General features: G+C 42.3%; 1 pseudogene; it reads left to right on the top strand.

Annotated features, from left to right (window-relative positions):
- Nucleotides 1–16,452, top strand: part of LOC147718310 (nicotinamide N-methyltransferase-like) — an 84,282-nt pseudogene that overhangs the window by 1,234 nt on the left and 66,596 nt on the right.

Below are 16,452 nucleotides of genomic sequence, written 5' to 3'. Positions count from 1 at the left end.
TCAGAAATGTGTATGTTTGGTAGGTTTCCGTAGGTGGGGGCTGAGCAGGTCTCCAAATACCACAACTACCCTTATAACTGATCTCTCCACGGAGGTGTCAGCAGAGCTGGGGCCCAAATCTTCAGCTGCCTACAGTGCAAAAAAAAGGGGTTTCTTTCAGTGGCAAAATGTGATGTGTATATTTTGTATTTTGGATCCTTTTCTGTGGTGGACACTAGGCCTACCAACAGAAATGAGGTAACATCTTTACTGGGAGACTTGCTGGATTGCTGGGGAGGTGGGAAATGTGTGCCTCTCCAAAAGGTCCTTAAGTTGCCCCCACTGAAATGTGAGGAAAATGTGTTTTTTTAGTCAAAGTATGAAGTTTACAATCTCTTCTGGGTTACGAAGCATGGGGAGAGCAATGCAAGTCACCCCTCAGTGGATTTCCCTAGGTGTATATTTTAAAAAACGCACAGGTTTGCTATGTTTTCTAAGGTGCCGGATGTGCTAGTGACCAAAATCCACGGCTACCCGCAGTACAAAATTAGGGTTTGTTTTTAGTAGAAAAATTTGTTATGTACATGTTGTGTTTTTGGTCCTTTCTACCCCTAAAAGTGAGGTTCAATTTTTATCGTGAGACTTGGATCAATGCTGTGTGGTAGGGAAAATGTTGCTCCTGCAGATTCCAGATACTTTTCTTACAGAAATATGGGGGAAATCTGTACCTTATTCAAGATTTGAGGTTTGTAAGGGCTACTGGGCAAAAATAGCTGGTGCGAGTCACTCTCATCACCCCATCCTAGGCCCCTCTGGGTATCTAGTTTTCAAATATGTGCAGGTTTGCTGAGTTTCTCTAGGTACTGTCTGAGCTAGAGCCCAGAATCCACAGCTATCCATTTTCCAAAACAACGATCAGTTTTAGTGGAAATATGTGATGTGCCCACGCTGATTTTTGGGCCCTTTCCTGTCATGTTCACTAGGCCAATGCACACAACTGAGGTGCCATTTGTATCAGTGGACATGTGGGAACACACAACAGTAGAACATTTGTTACTACCAATTGGATTTCTATGCATTTGTGCCTTCCAAATGTAAGCCAGTGTGTAAGAAATAATTATTTTTTAAAAAATGTCCACTGAATCATCTGCTAATATGGGTACCCACAAACTCAGAGATGTAAAAATACCCACTGCTCCTAAACTATAATAACAGTATCTATGTCAGAATTACATAGGTTTCCTTGGTACACATTTTTCACTCTATATATTTTACCAAATGAATTTCTCGGAACACAAGAAAAAAACATTGTAATGTGCAGTTTAGTTTTTGGCCCAGGCTCCTTTACAACCTCCAGACCCTGTATATCCCTAAAACCAGAAGCAACTAGAAGCCGTAATGGTTTATTACTTTGGGAATCAGCCATTGTGACAAGAAGATACAGATGAAAACATGGTCACAAATGTCAATTTTTTCCTACGTATTTTCACTATTGTTTATTTTAACAGTTATGGCCTTAGTAGGATGTTGGACCGCCACCGACAGTCTGCCGGTGGCCATCCGTCCGACATCCAAGGCATTGGTCCAACCACCGGATTACAATACAGTCACTCAGAGAGATGTGGTTGGATAGACTGACCCACTCCTCTGATCAAGGATGCCATTGGGGCATTGGTCGGAGGCCTAATCCCTATAATGGAGGTGGTGCTTATGGAGGCACTGCCATAAGGATTAGGATGTCCCTTTCAGACAGCATTTCCATATCAGCCTTTCTGACATGGAAAAGTGTCTTAAAGAGACTTTGGGGGCCCTTAGCAGGGCCCATGTCCCCCCTAGACTTCTGCTGTGTGGTCTGGGGGCACATGTGGCACCCCCTAAACACCACTTGGTACCTGGCACACAATGCAGAGATATTTACAAACATACCCTTTACCATTGCAGCTTGTGCTGCAGCCCTTTTCTCGACCGCAGCACCATCAGCAATGGTAAAGTCTATGTTTATGACCGCCATGATGGTACTCACATCATATTATTGGCAGTGGCGCCACCGACTAACAGTAGGACAGTTCCAGTCCTAAAATGACTGGCATTTGAATAAGGCATTTAGTTACTTTGGGAAACCCTTGAGGGATGTACACAAAGTTCTCTTTTTTGCATTTAAAATGTTGTTTACTTTTCGGATATCTGTAGCTTTCTGGGATCACCCATGGATTCAGACCCATTTCCACCACAAACTGGATGTAGGTTGAAAGCACAATAATTTGGAAAAATGGGATACCAGATGAACCTTCTGGCAGGAATCTAGACTGAAGGAGATCTTAGAAGGACTTCACACTTAGCAAGTAATCTCCTGATGAGCTCTGACAGCCTAAAGGGCATTGCCTTTTGCCTTCTTTGATTCTTTGAGAGGCAGGCAGCCATGTCTTGTGTTGTCAGTATGGAGAAATGGGGATGTGTGAATTGCAGTCTATATACACAGTGAGAGTAAGTGATTAGGAGCTGGTACAATTACTGTGTGAGCTAGATGCAAGAGTCATTTAAAAAAAAATCCCAACCACTGGGAAGCGCCTTCTTAATTACAGTCCTAGATTTAACTGTCTCTGCATCTCATAGTCTATAAGTAGGTTGCCACCTGACTGGTAGTGCAGCTCTACCACAGGTTACTGAACAGCATGAGCTGCTGCCGTTAAATAATAACTACAGACAATAATGTAGCCAATATTTCTATAACTGCCCCATGTTCCTAAAACCCTGTAGTCTTTCTGTCCCTGCTTGGTCTCAGAGTTGGCAGCATGTTAAAAAAAATAGATACATTCAGAGGGCCTGATTCACAAACTGCCCTCTGTAGTATTGTAGCACTTCAAAATTTACTATAATAGGTACTAAACCGTGTACATTTTGCCTACACTTGTATTGAAAATTTCTCTGTCCCGTTTGAGGAGTTTATGCACATGTGAATGCAGATTTTAGTTGTAAATGAGGGTGGGTCACCAGGGAGTGGGTGTGGAAAAGGGGCAGACTTACCAGTAAAAGAAATGGAATTAGTGAGATATAAGAGGGGTTTAGGGAGGATCAGAAAGGGATTTAGAGAGGGACGTCACCCACCCTCACAAGAATAGCGCAATTGCTTTACTTTTAGGGGTAGAGACATATAGATTACACTTTTGTAGTATGTTTAGACTCAGATTTTGATGTATTTGTGGATGGGTTGAGTCTTTTAGTGTGAAGGAAACAAGAAGCAATATGTAACACTGTCTTAGTGGTAGGTTGTGAATGCATAATACAGAGAGGAAGAAATCGAAGCAACACAATCGCATAAAATGAAAGGTAAAAAAACAAGTCAAGAAGGAATGAAAGAGACAGAAAAGAGGGAAAGATTAAAATGGGATAGAGTAGAGAGTAAGAGAAAAAGGAGAGCTATCTCAAAGGGAAGTAATGTTTTCTGAGTAATTTAATTACATCATCACCACTCTATAGATAAATATGTTTTCACTGCAAGAATGGTTAAGAATTGGGATGATGCAGTGTTGCTGATGTTTCCCCTTGACAAAAGAGCCAACTCCATCTAGTATAGACCCGAAGGGATCAATGACAGGGGACTTGTAGTAGGCTGGCTCTCTGTACAGTGTACTAAAATGAGGTTCACTATGTGGAGAGCCCAAGAAACCCAAGAAACTGTATAGTTGTTCAATAGATAGGTCTAACCCTCTATTTATGGTAGTGTATGAAAGCATTTAGGCTTATCCTGGGGTCGTGCTAAGCATTTGTTGTTACACAGAGTCATGAAGCAAGGCCCACAATCAAGAATACATCTGAGAACAATGTTGTAAAAAAAATAACATAATCTTTATATATTTTTAAGAAGACAGACTTCAAATCGGAGATATACTTTGTAGAAGTGTAAAATGCTTAAATAAATACTTTGTTAACTATGAACTTCTGAATAAATGAGATGCAGTTCAAAGTATGCAGTACTTTCAGTATCTTCGCACTCAGCCCAGGATTTGGATACAGCTGGAGTTGATTCACTCCTGAAGAAGGAGTTTCAGCAGTCTTGGTTGTTGGAGGTCGGATTTCACTTACAGAAGTCAGACCACAGGTGGGTTGCAGAGCAGACTGTCCCGGAGAAGTGGCGGCCTTGCCATTGTTGCTGCTTTTGCCACCGAAGCCACCTGCCGGTTGGGTGTGGGCTCTCAGGAGCAGGGCTGTTATCAGCATCTATCACTGTGGTGAGAGGATACCTCAAGGTAGTGAGGCATGCTGTAATTCCTTTACAGTTATGAGTTATGTCAACACAAGTGCAGGTCCTCAAGCATGACGGTTCTTTACCAGCGGTTGCAGGCACTAGAGCCTCTAGTCCAAGGTGAGGTTCTTTGGCAACTGGTGAAGATCGGAAGGGCACAGGGGTTTCCTAGAAGTCTTGCCATTCTCAGGAAGGACAGCCAGTCAAGGTGTTGAGTCTTGCTTGCAGCTGGCAGTGTTTTGCCAATTTCTTGCTGCAGCAGGGATCAGTTCCTAGTCAGTCAGAGGTGTTCTTACATCGTCTTCTTTTGGTCCCTGAACATCTGAGGTCAGGTTCTCAGGGAGCCACCTAAATACAAACGTTTGTTGTGTTTTTAGGGAGGCTAGGTAGTTGCCAGGGGGCTAATAACTGGTGGAGTGCCTATGCCCTCTTAATACTCACCCATATGAGAGGGTGGGCTTAGCCTAACACCTACTAGGCTACTAACCCATCTTCAATATGGTGGATAGTCAAAAGTGGGTCTACTTCGGCTGTCCCATCTGAGGAGTGGTACAGGGGGAGGCAGGTGTGCCTCTTAATTTACCTAATTTCCCAACCAATTCTCCTGCAAAAAGATGCAGCAGGATTGGTGGGTCACCATCTGCTTCTATCAGCAGGGACTAAGGAACAGGGTTCAAAGGCGGCAGGGCCTTTGAAGCTCCTGTTTCTTCTATGGCAGATCTAGAAGGGGGGAAGGTGTGACCACCTTTGCCCAGAGCGGGCATTGTCACTGAATCCAAAGAGCTCTGTCTCTCTACCCAGGGGTCCAGAAACATGTCTGAGGATGGCAGAATGGCTTCAACTTGACAGGAACCAGACCAGTGGTAAGTAGGTTTCAGGAGATCCTCTAGGAGGAGCCCCTGTGTGAATTTATTAATAAATTCATCACTGTGATCAGCTAGGATTGATTTAGAGGAGATGTGTTGTGCTAAACATCACTTGCTATAGTGGAGCCATCATGAGACTAGGAAACTTGTAGTGACAATTATCCAGCCCTTGTACTCATTATGGCTTCCCTGTGCGCTACAATGCCTCAGTATGGATTGGACATTTTAGTTTTCCCCTGCATGAGATATGGTCCTCAAGTTATATAGTGTACACTGCCTTAGAGCTACTAAGGCCTTAAAGAGTGGTGACTTGCGTATATCTCAAGCAGTGTGGGGAGGAATGGCACACAAGGCGACATGGCATGTCAACCCTTCTGTTAGTCATGGATATGGACACGCAGCCTGCAATGGCAGTGTCACCTTATTTGGGTGAGGGGTCACTAGGTGACCTTCTTCTGGCCTCTTGCCCTAGGTACCAGACGTATCCTTTACTAGGGACTTACCGGGGAGACAGACCCTGTGTTAATCAGGGTACATTTTTGGGGAAAGAGATACAGTGTCATGCCCTGGTTGGCAGGAATATCACAGCAAATGATGGTTGGGATATGTTTCACGCTGAGTTGCATACAGTAAAAGTTTCGTAATCACAAAATGTTCTACGGATATAAGTGAGGGCCATCCACCATCACTAACTATATAGAACAAAGTTCTGCAACTAACACGAAAAATGGGTTCATGTCCTGAGCAAAAAATTATCCAAGTTATTAGAAAAAATCCCAAACAGTGTTCATGACAGGCTTTTTATTTGTCTTCTTTATTTCCTCTTGATAAGATTCAACAGACTTCTAGCCAACACGTTTTTCGTCTTATACTGATGTCAACCATAAGACTTCTTCAGGGCAGATGCATACAGTCATGCGCTCATTGAAGATCATTCGCACTCGCCAGCCGAATAGAATAGAATATCAGGTGTCGCAAGAGTTAAAATTCTAAGCTGCAAGACCCATACCATATATATGTAGCCTGTACTGGCTTCGATGGATGGAGAGTTCTAGTACAAACCGCATACGAACAGCAAGACGAGTACTAGCAGGGGACACGAGTACTCATCTCGTTGTTCATAGGCTCACTACCAGGTATACTTACCTTGCAGTTTTTACTATATGAATATACCCTTAAGAAGTCTTATGGTTGACACCATTATAAGATGAAACACGTGTTGAACCTTATCAAGAGGAAATAAAGAAGACAAACAAAAGCCTGTAATGAACACTGTTTTAGATTTTTTCTAATAACTTGCACTTGCACGTGCACTTACATGTTGAAGTAACATCAACATCAGGCAAAAGTGGGGACTACTCATGCTAAAGAGGCACTTTCCTATAGGACGCAAAATGCATCCATCCGCAACGAAGATCGTAGATGAAAAGTATGCAAGGAAACTACACCTTTCATACTTTCCCACCACCCAGACACTGCATCTACATCTCAACTGAGAGTCTGTAGGGCCTTGACCCTAAGGTAGATCTGAGGAGTTATGAGGGTCAAAGCAAAGTCGAAAATGGGAAATGGTAAACTCATGTGTCACAATTTGTAACATATTTATATTATCTGCTGTTGTTTACTGCTGCCATCACGCTGCCCGGGACATGAATCTAAGCTTGAGGACCTCCTTTACCAGCTACATCGACCCGTTTGCAGCCGCTGACCGCGGAGCGCAAGACTGCCTGGGACTTCAATCCCCAGGAGGCAGTGCGCACTAGCGGCTACTCGGCTGCCCTTTAAATTTTCACCGGTGCTCCCACGGCACAGGACGCTTTCATTCACTGACCTGCTTTTGTTTCCTACTGCCATTACGCTGCCCGGGCCTGAATCCAAGCCCGAGGACCTCCTCTGCCAGCTACATCAACCCGTTTGCAGCCGCTGACCGCAGAGCGCAGGACTGCCTGGGACTTTAATCCCCAGGAGGCAGTGCGCTCTCGCAGGAACTCGGCTGCCTTTTATTTTTCACTGGGGCTTTCATGGTGCGGGATGCGCGCAGGCTCCCCCGGGCCAAGGGCGGGCCCGTCCTTGTCCGTCTGTGCCTGGATGAGGCTGGGATGGGCCCACCATCTTGCTTTTTGTATGGGAACATCTGGATCAAACAAATACAATCAGACTGGCTGTACTTGTGGCACTCTATTGTACTGCATTCGGGCTGTGTTGAGTGCAGAGTCTACTCTTGCACTCATATTGTAACTGTATTTTTTAATTGAACTCACCAAATTTTTGCTATGGGGTTATTAGTTTCAGGGGTGCAAGAAGTACAAGAAGTATCACTTGGAATACATTGTGCCCTGTACACTGTCCTGAGTATAGTGCAGTCTTCTATAACATAAACTATCCATGGGTAAAAGAAATATGCTAATCCCGGAGGAACAATATGGGCCCCTAGCGACACACAACAAACCCTACTGAGTTATCTGACAGAGGCAATGGGGGCCCTGGATAGGCAGATATCCACTGTAGAAGAGTCTTTAGAGGCAGGTACATTGTGCATATTTCCTGAACCTGAACAACCCAAAGTCTTGGACACTTTGGGCCGCAGTTTAAAGTCTAACACAGTCCTAAATGGCTGTATTCAGCAGCTCCCGGAGGAGATTCTATCAAGGGATTCTGTTTCCTTGTTACAACCACCCCAGAAAAAGCAAAAGAATCCGGCCTCCCGGGTGGAAATAATTGCTGAACAAGCCATAGGTAAGGGTGGCAATAAACAATTGAACACTATTTCGCTCACTGGGATGCAACAGGGTCAACACGGGAAAAAAAGAGCAGGAACAAGAAAAGGCTCCCACAAGGGGAAGGAAGATGCCAGTAAAAGATGTGATGCCCAAAGTGTCAACCTGAAGAATTTAACGACCTTGCTCGAAAGACTGGATCTTTATGTGAGAGTCACATTAGATCACCTGGGCGCCAGACTGACCCTCATTGAAGAGTCCATGTCTAGTAAAACTATCCAAGGTAACCACAGGGACTTGTCACCCGCCGACCCAGGTTTTGTAATTACAGGCAACAACATATAAACCAGGCAACTATGTGTAGTAGTAGTAGTAGTAAAATCAAAGTTTATTTAGACAATAGTCTATAAACCATACACAAGACCATGGATCCACTTAGCAATAGAAATTTTACATCATAGTTCATTTTAACACTCAGTACACATTTAAAACCATAAAAGCACTAAATTGATATTTTCCATTTTTTTTTTAAATCTTAATATCTTAAAATTTCCCAACTTCCTTGGTTGTCTCCTTTACAGCTTCTCTTATTGCTTTCAAAAATGTCCCCAACGCAATTGTGATATCTAAAAACGACATTTCAGTAAGGAGAACAACAGCCTCTGATCGTGTGTTTACCTTATACTTTAAAAATATTGGACGCAAAAACATTTTACGCACTGTTAAAATCCATGTACAGTCCAGTAATATATGTAAAATATCATTCTTCACACCTAGGCCACATTTACAAATACCATCAGGTTGGATCAGGGCTACTTTTAATTTACTGTCGATCTTCCATGGATTTAAGCCTACCCGAACCTTCATGATTTCGTACCTTAACCATTTACTGGGTAACACATCCAAATAAGGGAACCGGACATCCTTTTCCCATTCATTCCTTACCCAGTTTACAGATTTTTTCAACTTCAGGTACTCCAGATCTTGTGATCTGGAATATTCTTGCCCTCGGTCCCTAAGCATTTTCTTAGTAAAAACTAGGTCCAATAAGGGTTGTTCGAGGGTCAACTTTAATTGCGCAGTTACTAGCTGAAGGGTTTTCCTCACTTCCCGTGCCCAATGTAAACTGCTTGCTTGTATTTCCTTTCTGCACCAAATTGACACCTTCTGATCACCACCGGGCATCTGGCGGTTCCAAAATCTTAGCAATGACATTTGTGCCTTTACCTCCCATGCCGTCAAGCCTACCTCCAATCTAATAGCTTGCAACATGGATCCGTTAGGTAGGGACAACAGCATTTTAATTATCTTCCCTTCCTCTCGGTCCCAACCTCTTTTACCACTCAGATAGAGCACTTCAGCGCCGTAGAGAACTTGTGGGGGTATCATAGCTTCAATAAACCAGGCAACTATGTGTAGTAGACACAAGCTACCAAAAAAACAGCGCTGGGAAGCTGGCCATGTCCTCAGATAGTGTACTTGCCACTAGAAACGACCCTTCTCTACAGATTAAGATGAGCAATTTATTAACCACCACAGAGCTAGGGAAAGGGTACAGGGATATCACAAGGACAGGAGATGCTAACAATCCCTCTGCCCAAGTGTCACTGAACCATCAAACCTTAGGACCTTTTTCTCCCAGGTCATTCCTTGGACAAACCTGCTATAGATCAACATCTACACTTACCACCTGATGCAACCCCATACATAGTTATTTTGGCAAACACGCCTAAAAAGGGTCCATTAGAAAAAGAAACCTGGGAATCGCTGAGAAATAAAACACTTTATTGGCTAGGTAGGAGGACATGATTAACCCAACATCTGTTCACAGAGTTTAAAATGGTGAGAAGGGTACAGTGGGTTGGAACTCAGGGAAAAATGCTCCCAGGAGATTGCATAGTCTTAACATTTAAAACACCTGCGCTTGTGAAGACAATTCTTTGGTCGGAAGGCAATAATCCACTAACACTGGGTGGGATCAATGTATTACCCCTAGTTTTTTTTTATCCACCATGTATTAGGGATGCGAATGAATATAATACTAATAAGGTTGAATATATTCAAGGCTATTCTTACATTGCTCCAACTTTTAACAGTTATAACGTGTTATCTGGTATGGAAGAAACAGATTGACTGGCCAAACTTAAACTTACTTAATATGGGAGGCAGGAAGAATCGACTAAGTTCGGTCTCTATCCCTGGGAACTCCTCTTAAACCCTAATTCACGACCCTCTATTATGGCAACTAGCTGCAAACTCGAACCCCATACTTTTCACCATAGTTGCCTAGACGAGAGTTTAGCTCTAGTACCACATAGTAACATTCTCTTCGAACAGGGAAGTTTGATGGACGTGACTAATTTTGCCACCCAAGGGAGCTCTATCGAACATGGCACCACACAGGAAGGAATTTCCAGGGGGTCTGGAGTCATAGTCTGTTGGAACATAGCAGGTCTGCGTTCCAAACTAGTTAATAATGCATGGCTCAGATTTGCTGGAAAGTTCAAGGTGCTCTGACTACAAGAGACTTGGACTAACTCTGCCATACATTTGGAGGGATATAAGACCTACTTCTCCCCAGCGATTCCCTCTACCTCAGTCAGAGCCAAAGGAGGCCTGATAATATTTATCTCTAATCTTTTGGAGTTTAAAGAAATAGTTCCCTCTCAAATTGGATCCAAAGTTCCAAATAATTACGCTTGTCTCGAGTAAATATGATACTTATGTGTTGGTACATTTTTATAATAATATGCATAAGGCTCAGCTGATTGTAGTTTTAAAAGAGATCTGCTCCATCTTAATGGATTTTATTTATAAGAATACTAAAAATGTTTCCATAATATGGGGCCGAGACTTTAATTTGACACCATGTGTGCATAATGATAATTTAACCTGTGGTCTGACAGATGAAGACAGGAACAATTTTACTCACTTCCCGCACTCAACAAGTGGGAATTGTTTGAACGATATATTATTCATCATGGAACTTGGTCTGACCAACGAACAATTGGTACCCCCGGTTCCGTTGACACAGACCTTTAATGGCAGAGGAGCCGGCACTATCATAGATTTGATATTTGTATCTAAAATTGCTGCGACCTGCATTCTAAATTTTAAAACTCATGACAATGCTACCAGCGACCATTTTCCAATCAATGTTAACTAATTATATCCCTGTACATTAAATAGGAGTAATCCCAAAAAAAACTGAACTTAGACAGGCTGAATGGGTATTCGCTCAAGTGGGACAGAGTTGATCCACTCCAGAACACAACAGAGATGGTAAAAAATTCCCTTAAATCTCTAGAGATATGCCTAGATAATACTTCTCATCAAGAAATTTTAAACAATTTCGGAGCTATAACAAGAGTAGTAAAATATGCCCTGGCTATCCTACAGAAAAAGAAGGAAACATCTAAAGGATGGTTTAATAAAGCCTGTACCAAAGCATACTCTGATTTAAAATCAGCCTTACATAAAGCAGTAAGGGATAAAAAAGAAATAGCCCTTCTTAGAAAGGTGTATAACAAGGCTATAAAAACAAGAAAAGCTGAATTAAAAAATGAAGTATGGGATCAAGTACACAAGAGTTGCACAGAGAAGGACAGTGGGGCCTTTTGGAAAATTATTAAATCCCCATTTGTATCTGAAACCAGGGACACCGCAAAAATAGAAATAGCCATAGATGAAACGCTGTGGGTAGAACACTTCATGCAGATATTTGGACTAAGTGCCAAAGAAGCAAGTTCATCAAGAGAACGAGAGAGGGCAAGTTCCAATTTTAATCCTACAGTTTTCCCCATATCCCTTGATATTACTTTGCTAGAAGTCGAGCGTGCCTTAAGGACCAGCAAAGGGGGTAAGGCACCAGGCCCCAAGGGGGTCCCTGTGGATTTGTTTAAATGTAACTTGTACCTATGGACTCCAATTTTGGCAAGGGTCTTGGAAGCCTCTTGTGCAGTGGGGCTTATCAAATTGTGGTCAGAATCAATCCTGGCCCAGATATTTAAAAAAGGAGATCGTCAGAGCCCATCCTGCTACCGTCCCATATCCTTGTTAGACTCTTTGGGCAAGGTAGCAGGGCGTATCATTCTTGATCGTTTACAGCAATGGACAGAGGACAATAATATACTGTCTGACTTCCAATTTGGGTACAGGGAGGGTATGGGTACCACGGAACAAATCCTAAATCTGACACTCTTGATGGGCAAATATATGAATGCGAAGGGGGGAACAAATATATGGCTTACGTAGACTTAACAGGAGCTTTGACTATGGATTATTTTAACACCTTGGCTGCTAGGCGTTTTCCCCCCCTGTGCTGGAAAATGCTTGAGTACATTATTCATGACGAGCTCAGCTCGTCATCAGCACAGCTCAACTGTGCATCATGACGAGCTGAGCTCGTCATGAGCATCGAAAGGGTTAACTGAGATGGGAATAGAGCCCCATTTGGTAAATTTTCTGTGAGAACTGTACTCTAATGCTACGGCAAGGGTTAGGTTTGGACTAGGAGGGGAACTCACAGCCTCCCTTAAGTAGAAAGAGGGGGAAGGGAGAGCTGCGTCCTGGCGCCCTTTCTTTTCACACTCAATACAAATGGTCTTGAACAAGCCTTGTTGAAAGGGTGCCAGGACTTACCTTGCTTAAAAAAACATCCAATTCCCGCTTTACTCTATGCGGACAATGCTGTGATCATAGCACGTACCCCCCTGGAAATCCAACGCGCTCCTAACAGGTACCATGGCTATATGGTCAATCTACATTTAAGGATTACTATTAAAAAAATGTTTGTAATGTCTTCTGGGCCAAGTCGTAAGAAATGAGGGATATTTTTATTGAAAAAACTAAGTTGGAGGACACTACCACGTATCCTTATCTCGGAATTCTAATTGATGACAAGTGTTCATGGAGGCAGGCATTGAGGCCCGGAAATTGCTGTTTTTGAGGGCCACTACTGGCTTAGTCAATTTTGCACACAGTCTAGGTAAAAGGCCATCGGCAGAGATGATTCAAATTTACCGAGCTAAATGTGTCAGCGCAGTGATATATAGAGCTGGGGTGTGGGGTTATGGAAAAGTGGACGTCCTCGAAAAGGTAGAGAATAGCTTTTTGAGGTTTCTTCTTGCAGTTCCGTGTGGTACTTCTACCTTTAACTGTCATCTGGATTTGGGTTTGCAATATTTTACCGATTTAGTGAAACTTCAACCGATCCTTTTGTGGCTTTAAATTTGGTCCTACCCCAAATCAGTTTTTAACCAAGAGCTTCTGAATGACTTTCTTTTACTCAAAAATTCAGGGAAGATTGGGTGACACTAATGTGTTAAAAATGTTCTGCTCGATCTGGGTTTGGCAAAATACTACCACAATCCCCCAATGATGTTAGAGATCTCTAGGAAAAACTTTGAGAAACGGTGTTTGTCACACTTGGAAGAATTACGACTGACCACAGGGTTATCTAAAAGTTAAGTTCAACACATTCTTTCAGTGCAAACCACACAGACCATACAGCCTTACTTAAACTTTAATCTGAGTGGTTATGATAGGTTTTTGCTTACGCGACTTAGGATGAATATATTCCATTGTTTGGTTACTTTTCCCAAACCCAACGACAGGTCCTAACTATTATCTGTGTGCACTAGTGATGGAGTGTCCATACAGTCCACTACGCATGTGGTCCTGTTTTGAAAATTCTACAAAGAACCAAGGAAGCACTGGGTGATACCGATCTTAAATATTTTGGGTTTCCGACAATGTCGTCCAGCTTTACTTGTGATGCAATTTTTGGAAGTAGAGTGTTTTGCAGTGAATATAGCTAGATTTTTGAAATTCTGTATACAACATAGGCCAAATCTAGAATGGGAACACTGAAGCATCTACTGTGTAAGATTTTGACTGTTCTCCATCTTCTTGTACATTAATGAATTATTTCTGCTTTCTTATTCCGAGTTTGCACCTTAGCACTTTTTGCTGGTATGTATAGTCATCGACAAAATCTATGTTGTTTTAACCTGTTTATTACAGTTAGAAATTGAAATGTTAATGCTATGTTTAAACTGCATCTTTAAACAGTGTACCTTTAAAAACCGAATAAAGGAATTTTTCGATTGATTGATTAATTGACTAAAATGGGCATGTCCATTTATTCTCACTAGCTGATAATGAACTTACATGGAACGAATTATACATTTCTATTTACTCAAGTATGAATGTTTTTCTGTACAGGTGATGTTAAAGGAGACTCCCTGATTGGACTTTCACTTGCCCCTTACATCTATTTCACTCTCCCAGCCTGTGATTATTTCAATGAGATCACCTTCGCTTGTTCAGATGATAACTCCATCCAGGACATGCAGAAATGGCTGAAGAATTAACCTGATGCTTTGAACTGGAGTCACATAATGAAGAAGATTTGTGAGCTTCAGGGCAGTGGGTAAGGATATAACTTTCTATTAAAATGTTCCTACTTTCTTTTCCTTTTCAGACTCTCATCTTCCAACCCTTCATAAAAATGTGAGGATTATGAAGTGAAATAAATATGCCAAGGGATAGCTTAAGAATATGTAAGTGCAGATGTTACTGCTCAGATAGACATTTGAAAGAAGGAAAAATAATACCCAGACTCTACTACTCACAATTGTATGTTCCTGGCAGTTGCTGCCAAGACATGGAATCTGTCTGCAAGAGATACAATAAAGCTAATGAAGGATGCCAGACCTGTGGCTTCATCTTTATAATGGCAACATGTGAACACCAGGGATTTCAGATGTCTCCAGAGGTCCATTCTGATGCTCTCCATGTTGCAGACTGACAAAATGAATATTTTGTGGGAGCAGTCAACAAGCGTTCCAGTGACTATTTTCATTGTCAAGTCATCTGATCTAGATGGTCATTTTGTCAGTCTTATCATGGCGTTGTTATTGTAGTGGTTAATGCAACCACAGTGGAATGAAAATCCATACACTCCACATTGTGACTACCACTGTCATCGTGTGAGGCAGCACAGAATAGACAGGCCAAGTTCGGAGCAAAAGGCCACTTCATAAGGACAGGTTGCAGCTGAACTTTATAAACAATATTGTGACATCAAACAAACCCACATCAATAATACGATAAGTCAATCTAGCTTATTCCTTTTTTAAACCTCCTCTCTGATGTGTACACACTCCCAACCAAAGATCCCAGCATTCAACCCACTCTCCCTTTCATTCCATTTACCGTCCTTTCACACCTGACTCCAGCATCCCTCTGCTAGCATCTTTCTGCCAAGGACCCACTGGCAGGTCCCCACCTTTCCAGATTAGTGTGTGAGCCTCCCTCTTGACTGCCACACCGGTAAACCCTGCACAGGTGTTTTTACTGTCCCCCGCTCCCCAAAGCCCATATTCTTAGCCTCATTGGATGTCGCTCAAACAGCCATTACTTACTTTCTAAAATAAGCTTTGTGATTGTCACCTAACAGCCAACCTTCACTACGCACCATTTTACCATCAGCTTTTTTGCCAGTTGATAACATATTATATAGTAAATACAATTAATTCCCTAAAAAGAATCAACGGACCTCATCATGGTGGCACAAGGCAAAAACCTCTTTTGTGATATCTCCATGCTCCAAGACACCTATGCATACAATGGACATATCTCCCCATTAACGTTGTGCCTGTCTTTCTCAATTGCAATTTACTTCAACGCCCCACCCAATACCCTTCCGGAACAGGACTAGGTCCTTACAATCATTGCCAGATCTACTTTCATCAACTTAATCAAACCTAAACCTGATGGCTTTGCTAAATAATTCTCACCCAGTTCAATAATCAACAAAACTGAACAGGTTCACACTCTCACCAACTCAGATGAGAGTAGTTGGCCCCATTTAAGAGATGAATGGACCCACGATCCATATGGAAAAGAATGCCATAATTGGTCCAGCAGGACAACCTGAAACAAAAAGAGAATAATGTATGAATTAGCACTTCACTGATGCTCTCTTTGTACCTAATGTATTGCAGACAACAGCCTGAAGATCCTCTCCCCAATATCCTTTTTTAGAGAGAAACTCTATTTGTTACCTTCTGATGCAGTCCCTAAGTTAACAACAAAACTCCTGACTGCGGCTGACCACAGGTTCAGCACCTCAATCCCAATACCCACTTAGTAAAAGTCCTGTGCAATCAACCTCCGAGAACCGCCACACTTAGGTATCACTGGAATCCAGAAAAGTAGATTGAAGAACATGGAGGGAGCACCAAAAATGAAGTCACACTTTGTTAGATTTAGTCTTTTCAGTATCTTTTATTCCTCTTTTGTAAAACAGATGACAGGACAACAGCCAACGCGTTTTGTTCCTTTCAAAGGAACTTCTTTGGGGCAAAATATTTTATGCAAAAGGATCCAAAAGTATAAAGACTTCTGTGTAGGGGCAGCAAGTAAGCCCGGCAATCGAATGGAGTTTTACTACTGGGCTTACTTGCCGCCCCTACACAGAAGACTTTTGGGACTACTTTGGCCGGTGTCTACTATTACTTCCCCCATACTGGTGGGGCAGTCTATTGTTATTATTTAAACCTGGCATATTTTTTAGCTGTGAATACAATGCTATGGATGAGGCAACCAAGCATAAAACATTGCAACAGCTTCAAAGCTTCTT

Source organism: Lissotriton vulgaris, chromosome 4_1 (genome assembly GCF_964263255.1).
Source record: "Lissotriton vulgaris chromosome 4_1, aLisVul1.2, whole genome shotgun sequence".
Classification (NCBI taxonomy): domain Eukaryota; kingdom Metazoa; phylum Chordata; class Amphibia; order Caudata; family Salamandridae; genus Lissotriton; species Lissotriton vulgaris.
This window is presented reverse-complemented; position numbering and strand designations above follow the sequence as displayed.